The sequence below is a fragment of the Catharus ustulatus genome, chromosome 5, assembly GCF_009819885.2.
Source record: "Catharus ustulatus isolate bCatUst1 chromosome 5, bCatUst1.pri.v2, whole genome shotgun sequence".
NCBI classification, from domain to species: domain Eukaryota; kingdom Metazoa; phylum Chordata; class Aves; order Passeriformes; family Turdidae; genus Catharus; species Catharus ustulatus.
Window position 1 is genome coordinate 54,979,289 of NC_046225.1, and position 22,693 is coordinate 55,001,981.

Below are 22,693 nucleotides of genomic sequence, written 5' to 3' on the forward strand. Positions count from 1 at the left end.
TTCATGCTGTAGAGGAACAACCTAAAAATATTTTCTAATTGCAACCAAATCTGAACTTCTTAAAATATTTTTGTTCAACAAAATGAAATGAAATGTCAAATTTACACCAATTTATATCTAATAACATCTTGGTGTTTTTAATCAGACACATTTCTTTGCTGAATTTGTATTATTCCTCAAAGGCCGGTGAAATATCTGTGCTACATTTTGAAGACAGAAAACCCATGCCAGGAAATATGCTTGTTTTATATCCCGCAATCACCTGCTCTGGGATTCAGTGATCAGTATGTGGAATCAAGTTCATTCTCAGCAAGTTTGTGCACAATGCCAGATTGAGAAGAGCAAGCGATTTGCTGGAGGCAGGGCTGCTCTTCATAGGGACCTGTTCACACTGAAGCAATGATCTGACAGGAACCTTCTGAAGGAAGTAAAAACACATGCAACATTATTCATCCAGGTAGGAATAACCCAGACAAGCAGTAGAGACTGGGTAAGAATTGCCTAAAAAGCAGTTCTGCAGAAGGAAGTCTGGGATGCAGGTGAAAAATAAATGGAAAATGTCCCAGAAACGCACTCTTGCTGTGAGGAAGGTCAAAAGCATTCCCAGATGGTATTATAAAGAGTGTAGTCAATAGAATAAGGAAAGTGATTTTCCCCCTCTATTCAGCACTTCTAAGACTCCATTTGGAATCCTGTGTCCAGTTTTTGCACTTGCATACTACAATAAGTCCATCAGAGGCCACCCAGAGAGTCAAATTCTCGAGCACAGAGTATATAAGGACAGGCTGAGAAAACTGGGTCTGTTTAGCTTGAAGACAAAAAAGCACAGGAGATCAGGTATGCATTTATATACATACTGTGACCAGATCAGAAAATAAAGAGAAAATGGGGTTATACTCCCCTCAAAGTTGGGGCTATGCTCACCCTGCACAATTCCCTTTTCCTGAGATAATTAATTTCTTGAAGATACTGCTAATAGTAAGATAGTTGGGGTTTTTTTTATTTTTGGGGTTTTTCCTTTAGTTTGGTTTTGCTTTTTTTGTTTTTTTTGGTTTTTTTTTTATTTGTTTAGTTTGTTTTTATTTAGAAAGCTGGTTGAACACTTAAGAAGTTCTGAAATCTCTATCATTGGGCAAAACACTGAGTAACAAATTGAATAAAAACTTCTCTGTGTAGGGGGTCTGGACGAGGAAAGCCTCCTCAGGTCTGATACAACTTACAGTAAATCCACGAATACAAGCCGCACTGAGTATAAGCCGCATTGCTGGGTGTTGGCAAACATTTTGGTTTTTGTCCATAAATAAGCCGCACCCGAGTATAAGCCGTTCTGTGTTTGCAGTGAGGACCCGCGTGCAACAAGTTGCCAAATAGTAACAGAACCGCAGCAGGGCGGGGTTTACCTGGCTCGGTTCGGGTCATGAGGGCTCGGGGCTGCCAACAGGACTTGGTCACCCTGGCCCGGCGCTGCCCCGCGGCGGCAAGGGGGGCACAGAGCCCGCTGGCACCTGCGGCGGCCATGGGAGGCGGGGATGTAGCCTCCCTGCTCCTGTGGCGGCGGTACGCGGGGACGGGAGCTCCCTGAGCCCCGGGGCCAGCAGGAGAGAGCTGTCCGCCTTCCCCCGAGCCGCGGGGTCAAGCGGAGAGAGCTGACCGCCTTCCCCCGAGCCGCGGGGCCAGCCGGAGAGAGCTGTCCGCCTTCCCCTGAGCCGCGGGGTCAGCAGGAGGGAGCTGACCCTGCTTCCTCTGAGTCGTGGGGACAAGCAGGAGAGAGCTGCCCTGCCTTCCCCACCCCCTGTGCTACCTGCATGGAGCAGCGCCACCCGCCGCACAACAGAGTATCAATTTGTAACAACCACATAAATGCAGGGTTTTACTGGCAGGAGCTTGACTTTGCAGTTTGCACTGACTTGGTTTGCACTCCCAGGGTTGAAAATGTCAGAAAATTATTCACATATTGGCCGCACCTGAATATTAGCCACATTCCCGGTATGGGAGTAAAATTTTGGTCAAAACAGTGCGGCTTGTATTCGTGAAATTACTGTAAATAATGGTTGTATGATTTGATCTACATAATTTTTAATTTGACTACTTTGAAAAAAATTACGATCTGATCTAAAGACATAAAAAATCTGAGGATAAAAGAAAAATCATAATGCATAACATACTATACTTAGCGCATAACTGTTTACCCTTAAGAAATCTTAGTCAGTGTCATATCTGAAGTGACATTCATAATGTAGTTGTAATTCTGAGTTATGACTTATTAACCTGAAAAGAGAGGAAAGAATCATCATGAAGCATCAGTATATGTACAGTTACATATATATATATGCATACTAATTATTTTACAGAAGTGAATACACAATAAAAAAGAGAAACCTCAGTCCTTATGTATGTAGATAACCACAACTGGTATTGTAAATATGTAAGTCTATATATAGCCACAGCAGTCTTCAATACTATGTGATTAAGACTTAATGCACATACAGGCAAAAGGAGCAATTGGAGAATATCAAGAAAAGAACAGGGCAAGATTCTAACACTGATAGTGTAAGAAGGATATTAAAAATGTGCCATCTTGAAACACAGATAACACTAGCTTTTAAGCAGGACACTAACATTAAGCTGAAACATTGAACGGACTCATAATAAATTTAAAATTATAATGTATCATGGAATGGAATGACAAAAATACAAGTTTCACATCTTCTCTGGATTTAAGGCATTTGTCTATTGATGATTTCTGGATTAACACATTTCTGAGCCTAAAATTAATATCTTTTCACATTAATCAAAGTAATAAGATTTAAGAAGTAATACTGTTTGTATTGCATTGCTAATATACTAGCTTAAAAAAATGGAAACCCTGAAAATAACTATGTGCCAAAAAAGTTGCTTACTCTAACATCACCATCTGAAATACCCAAAGTGAAACCCAGAAGGTGTGACAAGAAATATGTCCCAGTACTAAATAAGTAACAGAACTAATAATGACAATTCTACATTCTTATTAATCATGAGCATTTGAGCAATCCCAGATCTCCCATAAAATGAAGATAATTAAAAATATATCACTGAATTATTCTGAAAGGAAAAAAAAATCTCAAATGCATATGTATCCAATAAGGTCTACAAAATCACACCCAAACTGATAGCTGTAAAATGAATTGCAAAAATCTTTGTGACCTGGGGGCTTTTGCAGTTTTAAAAAAGGTCAGGGAAAGACCCCTTCGTGTTTTTGACCCAGTGAAAGCAGTAAATCAGTTTCTTCATGTAGTCTACATTACGAAAAAAGCTTTCTCTCAATGTCTCAATAGACATGTACATTAATGTACATGTTATATTTTCCATTTTATATATATATTACATAATTTATAAAAAAGTACTCTGCATATTATACTGATGTGTTTTCAGCAAAGCATTAAACATGATGAATTGTTCCATACTTTCCAATGCTGCCCACAATTAAACTTCTTGTTTAAAAATCCAAAACAGAACAAAAAGAAACCCAAAAAAACAAACAAATATGAAAGTTGTGTCCTTGTTCTTAGACTTTCCTTTTAAAAATATGATTGCGATAATTTGGGCAAAGCTGAACAATTATACCTTCCATAAAGCTTTATGCTAGTTTTCCCAAAGTCACTTTTACCTTTTTTTTTTTTTAATTTTTAATATTATCCTATTTAATTCTTCACTGAAATAATACTATTTTTTGCCTTTTTAAAGAATTGCATCAATTAGAAAGTTTTCCTTCAAAAAATTAGCACAAATTCAGTTAGCAGAAGAGTCCTTAAATTCAGCTGTAAGATGCCCCAGCAGAATTACTAACACTCTTTGCTACAGCAAGGTCAAGTAGGGATCCTCATTCATATTTAAATTCCAGCTAATATTCAGAGAGAGGGTTTTGCATCATATTTTCCAGATCTAATTAATAACATCTGGACAGTTGGGAACAAATTGGGAAGTGCTAAATGTGCAACAGATAATAAATTTATATGCCAGATGAGAGAAGTAAGGAACGGAATACAAGTACTCAGAAGAATAGAAGAGATTTTTTATTAAATAACTGTTTGCTTTTTTTATCCCAAAACTATGAGGAAGTAGAAAAGGGAAGTAAAATAAAGCAAAGGGGAGATTGAGGTCCTGATCCTCCTCTGACATGAAGCAACCAGGCCAAGCATCCTTAGCAATGGGAGAAGTAGCAAACTACATAACTGCTAAGTAAGAGAACAAGAAGCTTAGGTAAGAAGACCAGTAGTTTTGATCAATAAGAAAAATTAGAACTATTCATAAGAGAATTCAACTAATGGGTTATTTTGCAAGGATAAATGTGAGTGAGATGAGGAAAAAATAATTTTGTGAAATAGAGATAAAAGAGGAAAACATGAGGTGAAACTTATCCCCTGCTTTTATATATCCATGGCACCCCTTTATTGATTTACTCAATCTCATTACAGAGCCAAAGCTGATTCACTTTCCTCTGTTTACCAATCTGCTCACAGTTTACCTTGCAGGTCAAACAAGTGATCCAAACCTTATGGAGATCCCGTTCTGACCACTTTCCACATGGATGAATTCACAGAAGAAAAATAATACCAGCAGTATTTTGAAAGTGGTACTGGTATAACATCAAGTAAATTCACAGAGAAAATTAAGGCTTACTCTGTTTTTAATAGTGTCTGTGAAAAAGCGAAAAAAAACATTAAAAAACCCTAGCTAGAAACTTTAAGCAAACAAACAAATCAAAATCACAAATTAAGGCTTAAAGTTTGACTCAAAATGTAAAAGACTACGATGTCTCTTATTTCAGAGGTGCATATTTTAATTACATTACTGACTAGATACATGAAAAAGCAAGAAATGTTAGTTATGTGAAGTTCAATAACTTACATGCACCACAGACATATAAAGGAGATAGTGTTGCATCTCAAAAGAAAAGCCATGTCAAACAGTCATTATATTTCCATAACTGACAAAGAGGCTCATCTGTTCTGTGACTTTGAGCTACATTTGTCCATAATAAAATAGGCAGTATTGCTCTTTGCACATACCCAACACAATTTTTAGAAACTGACAAGAAGCAAAAGTGTGCAGGCTTTGGGTGACTGCAGATGTAAGTAGTGAAAGAGTTAACCTGCCAAGATTAGTTTGTATATAAACAGGATAAATTCAATCACACAGAGGAATGGAATCCCTACAAAATGGAAAAGAATTACTAAGGGGAGAATTTCCATCACCAGACAGGACTGCAAAGAATGGGAAATCAAAAAATAAGTGAATAATAACTGTCTAAATGAAAACTGTCATAGGACATGCAGGACTTGCACAGGGTAAGATAAATGATGGTACATTTGCTCAAATAAAATGAACCAGTAAATGGTCTACTGAACATCACACAAATGTTAAAAGGAAATATTCAGCACATTGCAGGAGGATTTGTCTGTACAACTAATACAGTGGAAAGCTGGATCTCCAGTAGTACAATGATGACTCGTGGTTTACTTTCATAATAACTTCAATATTGTGATCCAGTCTTAAACCACTTTGAAATGCAATGCATTTTACTGTTTTGGTGTAAATAATCCCTGGATTTGACCTGAAGTCAGGTCTCATTTATACAAGTTCCTCTGTATAAATCTCCATGGCTTTTGTGTGGAGGGTGGAAGAAGCAAGGAAACAAAAGGCAATCTTTCATTACAGGGAAAAGCAACCCCACCCCCAAAGAAAATAGCTAACTCCATACACATCAAAGTTACAGTAGAACAGACCAAATGCTGCAGAATCTTGTGATGGGGTATGATATTTTTTCTAAATTATATCACACCAGAAAATATGAATTTCAATACAAGAAATATAGCAGGTGTGCTCAAAGTAAATGGCTTCATTCAGGGAACAGTTTCAGCTATATTTTACAAACAAAAAAATGCTACTATTCTCCAAGAAATGTAGTCTGTTGAAAGCCAAGAAGCTATAGATGTTAGTAAAATTTCAGAAATAACATTTTGAACAGAGGGGGACAGGATGCTGAAATAAACTAATCCAATGGCATCAGTTAATTGAAGATAGCAAAAGATTTGTTCTCACAGTGTTATCTCAATGTTGTCCACTTAATAAGATGATGAAGAGATTGCATGAGTGGAAAATAGTGGCAGTCTTCCTTATTTGCAGGTGTGTTTGATAAGGGGCAAAAGAGTCTTTTCTTTCACCATAGCATTCATTCTGTTTCTCAGTAGAACATGACTAATACTTCATCAAAATCCTTCACTCAGTTTTTCTATGAAGTCTGTGCCTCATGTAATTTTTAACACTGTGGGCTGAAACCAGAAAGTTTCCTGATTTTAAATACCTTGAGAATGGTCTATGTCTAAGTTTGCTTGTGCAGAATATTTTTAAAAATATATTTCTGTGGATTAATTTGATCACATGGGAAAGAGTTAGCTCTTCAAAAGGTCCTTTTGCAACTTCAAATTGCAGCAGTATTTTAGCAGATGAAATACATAATTGCAGATACTTTCCAAGTTTTAGTAAAGCAGATATAAACCAATATTCACACTCTTTTACTTTACTTGTTACTGTTACTTTAATACACCATAAAATAAAAATAAAATCTTAGATATTAGAGATAAACACAGGAGAAAGTTTTCTTGAATACCGTAAGTTCATGGTGCAAAACTGTTTTTTCTTACTTTTCTATCTCACTTTACTAAACTGATCTTTCAAAAGGAGTTCATAATTCCATACAAACTTAGAGAAAGCCCTCCCTCTGAGTGATGCAGGTTTTTACTCCCTGTGCTCCACTATATTCTTCCGATTTTTTTTTTCCTCAGAGCAGGAAACTGATCAGAAATAATTTTTTTTATTTTTGGTAGCTTCATTTGCAGCTTTTCCTCAGGTCCTCTTAATGAAAATTTGCAAAGACACAAGTGACAGAGCAGGGAAGGAGGAGAACAGATCATGCTATTGGTGGCTGTTTGACTGGTATTGTTTTACAGTACTTTGAAATGTATGGGAGTCACTTTCTCAGATACATAGTCATACTGAATGAATACATTGGAATTGTGTGAGACATACAAAAGTGGAGATGTGCTGTTTTGAACCATGAACAAAGAGCTAAAATTTGGGGATAGACTATTTCAGTTTAAAACAAGTGTAGTGCTGAAAACTTGAAAAGTGCCACTGTGTTCTGAAAGATCTTGAAGACTTGAAATACCCTTTTAAGTTATAAGAGGAACCTTTAAGAATCACTCCACACCACCATGGTTCTGAACTTATGCCTTTACAAAGTGTCAAAAGCCTACTGCAGTGGGACAGTGATTACGGGGAGTTTTTATTTCTTCTTCCTTCACCGCACATCCAGGGACTCTTAGATTATATTAAGGGGTACATATCACAAAATTCTCTTCTAAATACAGGGGGACAGGTCCTTAGTATCTAGTGTTCCAGATATTACTGAATCCAGACTGTGTAGAATTTTGATGATATTAATATATCATTTTGCAGAACTTTTAGATTGTGTACCATTCTAGCAAAAATGAAAAAAAGTGAACTGAGAAAGGTAGTATGAAAGATAAACGAGCCAAGGCCATGAAGTAGCTTATGCTAGGTCAGAGGACTGAGTGATAGAACAAAACCCAAAACTGGATTGGGCAAGTCAATATAAATCTGAAGCTAAAGGTAATTCATCAGATTAGGAAGTATTTGTAGAACACTATTTGTAGAACACTATTGGGCACTACTGTGATACTGAAATTACAGACAGAGCAAAAAACATAAATAAAAACCTGCAACAGTTAGGTCAAAGAATGATTTTTTGGAAACAATTTCATCTTTAAAGTACACTTTCTACTTTGTTAGGGGCAAGTTCTGTTCTACAGCCTCTGCCACTGCACTTTTAAGAGGTGAAGAAGCACAGATCAATTTGCCCCTTTTTGTTTTCATGTCTCTGAAATGAAAATACATTAGCTCTGAAAACTGTTTAAATCTGGTGTTGCAATTTCTTAATCAGAAAAGCTTTTTCCTCTGATGAACTAGTTGTTAGAAGTAATACTTCCAAACAGTCAATAGAAAAATTGAGCCAAATGCTTCAGTAGTGATGTTAGTCCTTGGCTTCATACTATGTCCCTACAGTAAAGTGCTCTGCAATTAATTACAGTGTGCAACCCCCACAGCAGACCAGAGGCCTTAGGCATGATTAGAATTGAGTGCTGGAGCTCTCCTTAGCTTATGTGATTCTGCTGCCTGCATCAACAACATCCTATTGTGGCTGTTTGGAAGCAACAGCCTTGTCATTGTACTCGTGCCGTACAAAGGTGTGCGTATTACTAAGCATAATACAGAACTATTATATATTATTATATAATACTATATATTATATAACATTATTTATTATTATATATTCTGCATACGTTTGGCACAAATGCTTGTCTATAAGAGCACTGGAAAATACTATTCTACTTAGAAAAAACAACCATAAAAAACGTGTGTCTCTAGACAGGATTCTACTAGACTCTTAAAGGTAAGAAGCCATGATCAACCATGCTTTCTAATTTGAAACATCCTAAAACTCCCAGTGTTGATGGCTTTGGTATTTGGACTCATGACCAGTGGCAGAGGCAGCTCTAACTCTACCTGCTGTTCTCCTATGCTTGTGTTAACACCACAGATTTTAACAGGAAATGAAAAATACTTCTACTTTGGCAGTGCTCAACAAATGTAGAGAGAGAGGGGAGGGATAGGTGACAGTTCTTGTTTGTCCTTAGAAATTGAATTTTTCCTCAGGATTTTATAATAAAAGTATTGAGAGCAACATATTTTATTTAAAGAAGCAACGATTCTTGCTTCCTAACATTCATAATTAAACCCAAAGATTGTGCCATTTCTGTCTACATACTGAGTTAGAAGCAATGCTAAATTAGCTTTATCATTTCTATTGTGTTATGGGCTGCCTAACAGGCAGTGTCACAAGCCAACACCCCACTGTGCTAGGCAACACAAACAATGGACAAAAAGGACTGTCTTGGTGCCAAAGAACATTTCAGCTCAACATTGTAGTTCAGAGAAAAAGAAGCAGAAGCCAAATGTAAAGTTCAAATATAACAGTATGTACTATCTCAGCTAGTCCCCATGCCCATCTGTGTGCCCTGTTTTATCTTTCTGCTAGTTTTCAGCTTTAGAATGCACCTTGTCATTTCACAGCAAAGTCACAGTGATCTGAGGAAATGTGAATACAAACAGAAAAAAAATCCTTGGAAATGCCTGGTTTTGTCACATTATTAACTTTTTTTTTTTTTTCCCAAATCAACCAGAAGGGTAAAAATAAAGTTTCGAGTAAGAAAAAGGTCTTCACAAAAAATGGGGTCTTCAGTGATTTCCCACATATCTGGCAACAATTAGAAAGTTAAGTAAGCAGGAGGTGCCATGATGCTCAGCCCCTACTCTGTTTTTTAAGTGTGCAGGCTCAAGAGCTCTGCACCATTGGTCTGAAATGTGTTTGTTTGCTTATATGCTATCTACCATCACAGAAGAATTGAAATGGACCCGGAACTACACTGACCAAATCTCATGATCTAAAGCAGAAGATCAACTATGAAAGAGGGAGAGAGAGACAGGAGGAAATTACTGCACCGTAAAACCATTTGAAGTGGGGTGGAGGGAGGTAGGGGGACAAGTTCTGTGGAAAGTGAGAGGTGCTTTTCTCCACACCCCATACCACTGGAGCCTCTAGCCCAGCCCAGAACGGTGTCAGTCACTGGCAGACCTGAAGCAATAGCCCAAACCTGCCCCTTCAGTCCCAATCTAGCCATAGAGTGCTGATAAAATGAGAAATCTGACCTAGGAGGGGGTGCCCACAGGAGGCCACAGCAGATGAAAACCATTGCACAGAGACCCACCTTGTTATATCCCTATTGTCCTTGAATTTCAAGACAGGTGAGACCACACTGGTTCCAAGAGGTGATTGCTCTATTTTGCTCTCTCTCTTATTCTCCCTTCTATGCCTAACTTCCCCTACTTTAAATCTGGGCAATTTATAGTTGGATGAGTTGGGTTTACTAAGCTAATGCTTTATGAAATGTTTTATTTTTATTGAATGATTGCTTTAAATTTTGCCTATGACATGTCTGTGATGGGTTGACCTTTGTGGGACACCAGGTGCCTGCCCACTAAGCTGCTCTACAACTCCCCTTCCTGGATGGACAGAAAATAAGATGGAAACAAGCTCTTATATTGAGATAAGGTAGTTTTCTGAAGGAAAAACTAAAGTTTGTGCATGTATAAGCAAAGAGAAAAAAAAGTTTTTTCTCTACTTCCCATTCTTGAGTGACGTTCAGCCACTTCTCAGGAAGCAGAGCTTCAACACTGCTAATGTGTCACAGTTGCTTTGGAAGGCAAGCACTGTAAATAGTGAATGCCCCTCCTCCATTGCTTTTCCTTCTCTTAGATTTATATCTGAACTGGTGTCACATGGTATGGAATACCCCTTTGGCCAGTTTAGGTCAGCCTGGTTGTGTCTCCTCCCATGATCTTGTCCACTCCCAGCCCTGTGATAGAGGGGAAATGTGAAACAGTGCTGATGCTGTGCCAGTCCTGCCCAGCAGTGCCAAACCACTGCTGTGTTGGCAACACCCTTCAGCTACCAGTGCACTGCACAGCACTGTGAGGGCTGCTATGAGAAAATTCTATGCCAATGCCCTGTTCTTCTAAAGTTTACAAGTTTGTTTTTTAATCTCCTGAGAAAAATGTCACATTTATTCTATGCCCCTACCTTAGGGAAAAATAGTACCTTAAGCTCCTTTAAAATAAACTCACCAAGTGGGTACTGGGGCTTTACAGAGGGCAGTGCTCTTCAGCTTTCAGAAGGGATACCAAGTCTCTAAAACTTGGAAATATCTATGAACAAGGACAATGTAGAGAATAAAGTATATTAATCCATATTAATGGACTGTGTATATTTTTAAGGCATGTATGAGATTTATGTATCATTTAAAGTGTAATCTGCAGTATACTCATATTGTTAGCATTGCTTCTCCTGGAGCTAGCTATGATAAACTATGTTTTCTGTGGAATGAAGATGCTTTTAAAGTGATCTAAAAGTTGTCTTCCTAGGCTGGTAAAATTAATCTGTAGAAGGAAAATCAAGCCATCTACTATTAACTGTATGTTCATCATTTCAGTTTTGGGGCAGAAGGGTAGGGAGATTTTTTTGTCATTCTTTTTTGTTTGTTTTTAAGATGCGCACATAACTGTCAGTCATAGTATTCACTAGATGAGTCACTATCTCTAATTTTCTGAGTAAGAAAACAATGATGAGAATAAAACTTTCATAAACCAGTCTTAGGAGTGAGTTAGCTACCACTAGGAGTTCTGGTTCTTCTTCTTTCTCAGATTTCCAAAGAACGCTCTTTCTATTCACTGTTAGCCATGCCATTAGCTTGACCTCCATTGCACCGTTTCAGAGAACTGAACTAAAAGAAAACAAACCCACATTTAAAGGAGAGCTGGCAGCAGAGAGGAGTAGGAATGCACCTGGGATTTGTAGGTAAATCTGTGTTTATACAGACAGTGTCAGGGAACAGTGAGCTGGACTACTCCCTGGGGACATGGGAAGAGAGCGGGGCACAAAACAGGACGGCACAGAGCTGGTGAGAAGAGAAACAGCTCCTGTTAAGAGCCCAGTGCTCATCAGGTAAAAGCAAGACAACAGGTTGAGAAAACCAAGATAACAGTTTAGGAATCCTATTGCATGACTGGGGACTGTTGGACTTGGCGGGGGATGCAATGGGATTTTAGATAGGGTTGGGCTGGGGAAAGCCCTGGGGAGGCTGACTAGGGATAGGGTAATGCCCTGGACATATGTGAGCAGAGAATGTTTCCTCTCATATATGAGGTTTGGAAAAGCTAAAGTTCAGAACCTTTTTACAAGGCAAAAAAAAGAGAAAGTCATGTGATTTTTCAGTAACAATATTGAATTTTTTAATCTCAACCCTGACTAATTTATGGAGTCTGGATAATTACTGGTATATTGATTTAAAACACAGTATGTTCAAACACTGATATTGCATCCCCTGATTACTGCATCTACACTTTCTTAAGCATTTGACAAACAGATCTGTCCGGACCAGTGACTTGCTTGAACTCATGCTCTTCCTCCTTTCATTCATGTTTGGTTGGATCTAGTTATTAAACATGATCACAAATTCATGATCTGGAGTCTCTGGAGAATATAGAATCATTTCATCTGGGTAATAAGTAATAGTTCACACCACAGGTCTAAGGCCAACATTTTATGTTTAAAAACAAATGCAGACATTTAAAACAGATTTTCAAATGAAACTCTTTTGGTATTCCTGTGTTGAAAATGCAATTGTGATTTCCTGTGGCTATTGCCTGAAGGAACAATCCAGTGTTGTCTAGGAGATAAGATTCAAATTAAAAAGAAATGGAGAGACTGAAGCAATTTTGCAGATAATGTCTTGGTTTGTGGGTTCACTACTCTGAAAGATCTCACCCATTACACACTTTTTTAATGCAATATTTAAGGTCTATCTTCATTTTAATAGGTTCATTTTGTAATTGCATTTTCACCCTATCAAAACAAACTCAAATCAAACAAATATTCTTGTTTGCACCAAAATTCACTCTAGTAATCCAATTTATGCTGGTATAAAACACATACATAAAAATGTGGGGAGATATCATTTTTTATTATCAATGTTTCTTGCCTAGTGACCATTCAAAGGAAGTTTGAGTTAACCTGTAAAATTAAAGCTGAAGAAAAATACCAAATTGTTTAGCAATGAACAGAGAAAGAAATTAGTTGCCTATTGTGTGATGTTATTTTTATGCTGTTTAAAGGTTAATTAATATTAAAAATTAGGAAATAACAAGCAATGGAAAATAACATTGGGCAGTTCTAAATGAAGATTTTCTTCATTATATTTACTGGCTTCTACTTTCTATACAATTGCCCTGAACTAATTAAAAAAAAAAAAAAGGTATTAAAATTCTAGTGAGTTTATAATAATTGAATCTAGCAAAATGAAACCTATTAAACAATTTTATTAAGGTACAAGCCATATATAAGGTATATTGTAAATGTCAACCTAAATGACAATAGCAATGTGAACCAAGAAAACAAAGTGGGAACCATTAGCACATTTTAATCAATAAGGACATATTAGTTACCAGATAACTTGGGACACATTCAGACATAATATTTTTTTAAACTCACATTATACCAAGCAATGAAATCAAACCAACTACATATTGTATAGAATGTTGTAAATATTGTAGTATTGTAGAACTACGTAGATAAGAAATGTATTGTATGCGTTACAGAATATCAAGAAGAGATAACTCATATATGAGTGTATCAACTTAAGGTTTAAAAATGAAAACATGAATGAAAAGAATGAAAAGTGTAGTAGTCTTATTAAATTTTTTTCAAGGTCTCTGAGGAATGAATCATGAATTTTTAACACAGGTAACATCTATCCAGCTATTTTGCAATTTTTATGTGCACTTAACAGTTTGGAACAGAAACACAAAAAATTCAGACTGGATATCAGTAGGATTTTCTGAAACAGAATAATCTGGATTCACCTGCAGGCACCAGAAAGGATTCTGAGGCAAGAAAAACTGTGTCTGGGAATAATTTCCAAACTATGAAGACAAGCATGCATCCATTCACATTCCCCTTCACACATACTTAGACTGTGCCTAGTCTTCAGAAACAGTCCAGCAGATTGACATAAAATAATATCTGTAAGATGTTGATGGAAGGTCAAAGGTCTTGGGAACTCTATCAAAATATGAAAGAAAAAAGTTAATCCACTTTAATTGAAACATTAATTTTTAAAATGTTAAAAATTTTAATTTCCCCCCACCCTATTTAAGAAAGATGCAAACTCTGTCACTTCATTTTCCTGTATTCTATTATATTCACTATGTCTCATAACAGCTTCCCATTTAAATGCTCTGAATCTCTAGTGCATCTCTGAGTGCTATTTGAGGCACTCCCAAAATATTGTCTTTATACCATTTTATTTGTTTTCCCTCATGTGGAATAGGAAATACAGTGGAAGTTCACCTCCAGTTATAATCTAATGTAACAAATCATGGGGTAGTTTAAATGTGCTTTAGTATAACATTCAGCATAACTGCTGCAGTGCACCACATCCTGCATGTTCCTTTACTTTGCTTCTATAAAAATTAAATAGCCTGCATAACTCTGAATGTCTTTGGAGTCCATGCTAACTACATCTGTGCAGCAGCACTCTGGCACTTGTCAGGGTCTTCTTCAAAATATTTTCAAGTCTAGAGAAATTTTCATCTCATGTTTCTGAAATATTTCATCTATCTTGTTAAGTTTTAGGAAGGGTGTGCCAGCCAGAACTAAGATATTATATTCCCTCTTTTCTTCAATTCATCCATTTTTCTGACACAACAGAAAAAGAAAACCCACTCACAAGATTCTGCTCTCAGTGTTCCTGACTCCAGCCATTCTCCACAAATAGAGTAATACTGGATATTTGTCACATAGTCCAGTGCTTGAAGAAAACCAACAGTATCAGAATCTCAGCTTTCACAAAAGTGCATTTCTAGTTCTCATAAAGAGCTTGAAGACACAAAGAAAGCGAAGAAGAATGATTCAGGGGCCAGAAGGAAAATAAAAAATAAATAATCATACAAATAAAATAGTTCTGCCCTTCAAATTTATAAACAGTGTCACGGCACGGTATGAATGATAGATAATTTAAAAAAAATGTAATATAGACAATGGTACTGCTAACTATTTCAAAAGACAAAAGGTAATAGAAAAGTTTAAAAAGAGGACTTAAATACTTGGATAAAGTCATATTCTCATTATATTAACCTTTTATCTCTATACCTTTTCATTATCTCATTTTTTTCCTTCTATCTTAGTTTGAATTACAGGTGTCTGCTAGGGAAGGCAGGAGCCTCTCTTGAAATGGAAAATGTAAACCCCCTCCCTCCAAATTATTATAATTTTGAAATTAAGGAGCTCTCAAGCAAAGATATGGGAATAGGGATAACAGTTTTTTAGTAGGAAAATTAAAATAAAAATACAATAATTAAAAAAAAACAAAACACTGACAGAGTCAGAATACAACTTGACACCTCGTCAGTCAGGGAGTTGGTAGCAGTCCAGATGGGGTCTGTTGAAGCAGTGGTCCTGTAGAAGGGTGCAGGTTTCCTATGAAGGTCCAGGGGTGATGAAGATGGGCCTAGTCTTCTTCTGGGAATCCAGTGGAAAAAGGCTGCTCTGATGTTCCATATCTCAGTTTTTGTCTAGGTAGGAAATTCTTGGCTCCTCCTCTTGGCTGGGGCATCTCCCAGTGGGATGATGTAATTTTATTAGTTGTGCAGTGGGACTCAATGGCCCATCAATAGAAGATATCTCCCTGGACAAAGGACAGGTCAGAAACAGATGAACACTGCCCCACTTGGTTTTAACAGAGGATATCCCCCCCGCCCCAGAGTTATGTGGGACGGATCATAGAAGAGATAAGGAACAATGCTTCATCTGGTTTTAACAGATGGTGATAGAATACATACTGCTGGTTACATCTTGCATTGCAACCTAAGACAACTTCCAATAAATGCCTTCTTAGAAAATAAATATTTAAGATTTAGTTTCTAGAGGTACCAGTAATGTTGTATCATCATTTATTTCTTACTTTTTGTGGAGTTTGAAGCATTTAAAAGATAGGACTTTTGTTTTTATAATACTAAAAAAATGAGATCAAGATGTATGAATTGAAAGCTATTGGTAAGAGAATATTTCCAGTCTGTGCCACCTTTCCCATCACCAGCCTGTTCTTTTGCCTAAGTCTTCCTGCCATAAAACTATGCCATTTCAGTGTTTCATTCTTGCCTTCAATGGAGTTCTGAGATTATTCAGAAAATATCTTCCCATTTGGACATATGTTCAAGAAAAATATTATTGCCTACCATCAAGAAATTTAATTGGGCAAAACCAGATAACCATGCATAGCTATGCATACCATCTCCATGAGACATTCTGAAAGGGAATGAGGTCAATAAACCGAGTAAGCAATTTTTCTCTATTTCAATTTTTTTGTTTTTATTTTTCAATAGCCACAAGAGGCTGAAAATTTCTGTTTCAGTTGGTTTGCTAAAAACTATGTGAAAGTTGTTTTCAGAAGCATAGATGTTACAATTTAAGTCATAAATCATGGATTAAATACAGATTCAGATATCAGATTATAAATTATTTGCAATCATGTCATATTTGAGTAGACATAATGCAAAACACATATATATACATTAAAAGATGATCAAGCCTTAGGCACAGTTATGAAGAGATAGATTTCAAAAAGTCCTAATCATTAATCACCAAAATATAATGTGTATTTTATTAGAAGTATAACCTTTTATATAGTGCACATTATTCAAAACTTAAGGACTTTCACAATTCAAAATGTATCAAGTTTTTTTGTTTGTGGGGAGGTTTTGTTAAGGAATACTGTACACATAGAGTTGTATCCATGCCTATTGCCACAACACAAGTATGATATCCACTGTTTTGAAATCTAACCTGTCAACAAGACTGACAGCAGTAGAGAAAAATTTAGACACATACAATTCCAACTCACAACTAAAATTTTTAGTTCATTCATTTGATTACCCTTTTTCAAGGAAAAAAACCCATAACCTTGTAATTTGGGAATGGAGCTTTTGAAGAATAGGAGGATAAATTTTTTATTGTATAAGTCTAGTTGGACAGTGATAAGAAATATGTCATTATATCACTTAAATTGCATTCGAATTCGTCCTTCTTATCCTGTAATTTTCTCTCTCAAATAATACCCTTAAATTTCAGACTTATCAGGATAAATTAAAAAAAAATACCCTAAAATTGCATTTGATAATTAGTATTTATTATTCATTGCTCCTAAACTGAAGGTCTTTTGGTTTGCTTACTGACAGAAGTTTCAATGAAATAAAATTATTGCTGAATGTTGCATTGGTTCAGTTAAATAAAATAAAAACAAACATACTTTTTAATCATTATTGTTAATTATAGATAGTAAAATCTGGTTAAGTTATTCTTTCTGTAATGTTAATAGTGATAACAATATACTGGGAATGTAGGCAAGATGTGTGGGCTTACATTTCTCAAAGAGGAAAGCATATTTCTTCACTTCTAATTTATGTTCTATGCACATGTTATTTTTCTTTATCATTTAAAAAAATGGGTAAATTCCAGTACCTGTGTAATGCTTAACATTTTAGTGTTAGCAGAGAATATGAATAATAAGACTGTTGTAAGTATGAGCAGCACAAATCGCAGTAGTTATTATTATGCATAGTGAGACTGTTAATTTTCTAAAGATATCTTCTCCCACTGTGATTTATTGTGGGTAGAAAGTAGATGCACTCCTTCTCCTGTTTGTAGAGCAACATTATTTTTTTAATATCTGAACAGATTTAACTCACTGGCAAGGTTTGAAGTGTTTGACTACAAATCAAGATATGAGCTAAAGACAGATTTTTACAAAACTGTCCTAACACACCAAGCATTTTTCTCAGAAAATGCTTTTGTGACTTTTAAACTTACATTTCAATAAAAATGTAGTAGCTGAGTTGTAATTGCTTAAACAAACAAAAACAATGCATATATTTTTTGGAATATCAAAAATAGCAGAATGCTAAATAGAGGATAACTATGCTGGACTTAAGGATAGCTAAGAAAAAGAGAGGTTTCCTGTAAGATTTTACTGAACACAGAACATAGTATAATTTGTGTTTGACTCCAGTTAATGCTTACTAAAGTTAAAAAGGACAAGGACAGTAAAAATATCTATAACTCTAGGCAAGTGGGAGAATTCTAATAACTCAGGAGATTACAACATTTAATAGAAAAATGAAAATGCCTTTTGAAATTCAAATTTCTTTCTCTTCCCAAGGAGTAACCAAGGATTAAATTATGTAGGAACCCTTTCTTTCTGTAAACGTTGAAACAAAAAGTAAAATTATGAAAACATTGAAATAATTGATATATTTTAGTCATTACCCTAATGTTTTATGATATTATACCCTACCTAATTCTCTAATAGCCTGTGAATCAAAAACAAAACAAAAAAACAAGAACAAAAAAACAACAACCAAAAACAAACAAACAAACAAACAGAAAAAAAAAAAGAGAGGAACTTTCAGATAATGGAAACAGTTACTTACAGTAGTTTCACGAATACAAGCCGCACGGATTATAAGTCGCACCCCCGGTGCCTCGACAATGTTGCTGTCTTTGTCAATAGATAAGCCGCACCCCGAATATTAGCCGCACTTTCGTTCGTCGCGAGAATCCGTGCGCAGCTTTCACAAATTGGCCAATTAGTAACAGGATCGCGGCATAGCGGGCTTTACTGGCTCGGGGCGGGGCCAGGAAGGCTCGGTCCGCTCATGGTTGCCGACGGGGCCGGGTGGCCCAGCTCAGCGCCACGGCTCGGCGGGGCTGGCCGGCTGGTGCTGCCGCCGCCGCCGGGCTCGCTGGCCCCCCTCTCCCGTCAGCACCGCCCCGCTGCCGCGTTCGCTCGCCCGGCTGGCAGGGCTGCCGCCGCCGGGCTCGCCGCCCGCCCCGCTGCCGCTTTCGCTCGCCCTGCGCCGCGCCTCGCGAGCGCCGCGCCTCGCGAGCGCCGCGCCCGCCCCGCGGCGCCGGCGCTTCGCTCGCGGCGGCGGCGCTTCGCGAGCGGCGGCGGCGCTTCCGCGAGCGGCGGCGGCGCTTCGCTCGCGGCGGCGGCGCTTCCGCGAGCGGCGGCGGCGCTTCGCGAGCGCCGCTTTCGCTCGCCCCGCCGGCAGAGCCGCCCCCTCCCGTCTGCACCGCCGCCGCGTTTCCTCGCCCTGGCCGGCACTGCAGGCCCCCGCACCGCCGGGCTCCCCCACGCTGCTGGCCCCGATTATGCTGGGCTTCCCCCGCTGCCAGGCAGCCCCACCCGCCGGCCTTCCTGCTTCTGCCATGCTCCCCTGCACTGCTAGCCCCAGTTCTCCCGGGCTCCCCCGCCATGCTGGCTCAGGCTCTGCCGCCCTCCCTGCCCCGCCCTGCTGGCTCAGGCTCTGCCGCCCGCCCCCACACTGCTGGCCCCGCCTCTGCCAGGCTTTCCCACCTCTGCCGGGGCCGGCTGGGCTCCAGCTTGGCTTGGGGCTGCCGCGGGCTCTCACTTCCGTGTTGGCAGCTTTTAGAATTTTGTTAATAGATTAGCCGCCCCGGAATATTAGCCGCACTTCCGGGTTTCCACCAAAATTTTGGTCAAATTGGTGCGGCTTGTATTCGTGAAATTACTGTAAGTTAAAGCCAAGCCAACTCCAAATAAATTTTGTCATTATATTTTCTTGACCATCAACAGCTCTTATAAATAAAACGTAATAATGGTGCTGGAATATCAAGTTACTAACAGTTGTAATAGTTCAAGATTCTAAAATATCCATAATATTAAGTGCTATCCTGTCTTTTTTATTCCATGCTTTAAAAAAATCTCTTTTTACAGCTCCTTTTCATAGTAGTGGGAAGTCTAGATATTGTTTTAAATTTCAAAACAGTTGTAGACAGCTGAAGTATCTCATATTTTTTTTGTATGCAATGATAAGCAAACATAAGCCAGCATTTTAAACAATATTTCAATATTTGAATACAAAATTGAACTCAAACTATTCCGACAATATTGACTCTTGATTTTCTTTACCAATTACTAAATATATTCTAATTAATTTTCTTAGGGATTACTGCAACATACTTGACATCTACAAAATAAACTCTGTTGTACCAAGTTGAAGGAAATTCTAATTGCACAGAAGTACACATTAGAAGTTATTGCCACAAAGTTTTCAGTCAGCACCCATTATATTCAATGTAGATATCAGATTATAAAACTATGTAATGCAGTATCTTTTTGACAAATATATGTAGATTCCTTACACTTGGCAAAGACTACTAAAATTATTTTTCCTACAAGAACTTTGTGTGCTTTTTTTCTTACCTCCAGATTTCTTTTGTTTTGCCCGTGTGCTTCCACTTAAATAGAATATGTGCAAGTCATTAAATGACTACTAAAATTTCTTGAAATTTTCTCATGAAAGAAGTTGAACTTAGCAAGATAAGCGACAGAGTTCCTTATCAAACTATTCACCTGTCACCCTGATTTTTAAGATTTCCTGCCTCCTTAAAAACTAAGAAATTATTGAAGACTGAAGAAGAAGATCAAAATTTCTCAGTACACCTCACAGACTATCATTGTATGGACATCTGTGAAACTCAGAACAGTTAATCCCAGTTCTATTATTACTTGCTTGGTGAGGATCTGTACTTCATTTATTCCCATTATTATACATGTCTCAGAAAACCCTTAGAAGAATTTTAAAAAAATCATTATACTTTTTTTTTTAATCAGTAAACAAGATCTGCATTAGACCAATTGTGTTCAAAATTACTAATTTATCGTTTTATCATAAAATTTCTAAATCCAGTTGATTAGGTAACCTGTGACAGTTAGGGTTAACTTCCTCACCTCAGCTGTATTACAGTGCAGATTTTCCAGGGGTCAAAGCTGCCCCCTGGGAATCTTTACTTTCTGGTCAGAAAAACCTCATGTTCAAATTTAGAGATTTAGCAGTAAAAGGCCCCCCTCTTTAGTTGTGGAGAAGAATAAGATATTAACCTACTGATCATTGCTTTTTCCTCTGTTTGAATATTGTAAGGCAGTTATATGATACCCTATAACTTCATCAAATTGTTTTCTGTATGTGCTGTGACTGGGTTAATAAAGGTCTACATTTAAAATCTGAAGTCTGTAATTGAAGGTCTGTCCTTTAATAAGTATTGTAACTCCCAGACTGCTTTATTAATTCCTTTTTGTTGCAGTTTGGTGCCATGAAGTTCAACACTTGCTAATTACTCACTGAATTCAGCACAGGGAAATTGAAAATCAGGAACAAAAGAGAAATTCTTGTCTTATGTTACTTTGCTCGTTTCAGTTATTCGTCTGTTGCATGTACCAATCTGTACCACGATTCTTTTGTACTTTCCACTTTACAGAATCACAGATACAGTGGGTTGGAATAGACCTTCAAGATTGAGTCCAACCCATGCCCTAAAACCTCAACTAGACCATGGCATTGAGGGTCACATCCAGCCTTTTTTTAAACACTACCAGGGATGGTGACTCCACCACCTCCTCAGGCAGACAATTCCATTACTTTATCACTCTTTCCATAAAAAACTTTTTACTAATATCCAGCCTATATTTCCCTTAATTCAGCTTAAGACTGCATCCTCTGGTTCTGTCGGTTGCTGCCTGGTGAAAGAGCCCAACCCCCACCTGACCACAACCACCTTTGAGTGAGTTGTAGAGAGTGATAAGGTCACCCCTGAGTCTCCCTTTCTCCAGGATAAACTACTCCAGCTCCCTCAGCCGTTCCATACAGGGTTTGTGTTCCAAGCCCCTCCCCAGACTTGTTGCCTCCTCTGGAGGTGCTCAAAAGTCTCAAGGTCTTTCCCAAACTGAGGGACCAGAACTGAACACAGCACTTGAAGTGTGGCCTCACCAGTGCTGAGTCCAGGGGAAGAATGACCTCCCTCCTCCTGCTGGCCACACTATTCCTGATCCAGACCAGGATTCCATTGGCCCTCTTGGCCACCTGGGCACTGCTGGCTCATGTTCAACCAGCTGTTGACCAGCACACCCAGATCCCTTTCTGCCTGGGCACTCTCCAGCCACACCGTCCCCAGCCTATAACACTGCAAGCAATTTTTGTGGCCAAAATGCAGGACTTGGCACTCAGACTTATTAAACTTCATCCTATTGGACTCTGCCCATCCATGCAACCTTTCTAGGTCTCTCTGCAGCACCCTCCTGCCTTCCAACATATGCTTCCTTCCACATGCTCCCTGCTTAGTGTCATCTGCAAATTTATTCATGAAGGACTCAATACCCTCATCCATGTTGTCAATAAAAATATTGAACAGGACTGGCCCCAGCACAGACCCCTGAGGAACACCACTGGTGACTGATCCCCGGCTGGATACAGCACTGTTCACTACTATCTCTAGGCCTGGCCATCCAGGCAGTTCTTAATGCAGCAAAGAGTGCTCCTGCCCAAGCCACAGGCTGCCAGCTTTTCAGGAGTGTGCTGTAGGAGACAGTGCCAAAGGCCTTGCTGAAGTCCAGGTACACAACATCCACAGCCTTTCCTGCATCCATAAGGCAGACACGTGGTCATAAAAGGAGACCAGGTTGGTCAAACATGACCTGCCCCTCCTAAACACATATTGGCTGGGTCTGATACCCTGGCCATCCTGCAGGTGCTGTGTGATGACAATCACTATCAATTGTTCCATTAACTGTTCCATATCCTTTCTAATTGTATCTAGAAAAAAAAAAAAAAAAGGAAAAAGAAAAAAAAAGGAAGAAAAAATGCAAATGACAACTTTTTCTTACAGATGCCAAGTTGTAGATGGCAGATTATATTTTGTATATCTATATTGCATCTTGTATATCTACAAAACAGTTGCTGGTATGTAAGCAGAGCATAGTCACCACTAATTAACTTGGTAACAATGTCTTGATAGTGTTCTGGCAACTCTGTCAGAGCTGAATAAACTCAAGCATCACGATGAAGGAAAGGATTAACCCACGTTGGACTGACATACCCATAA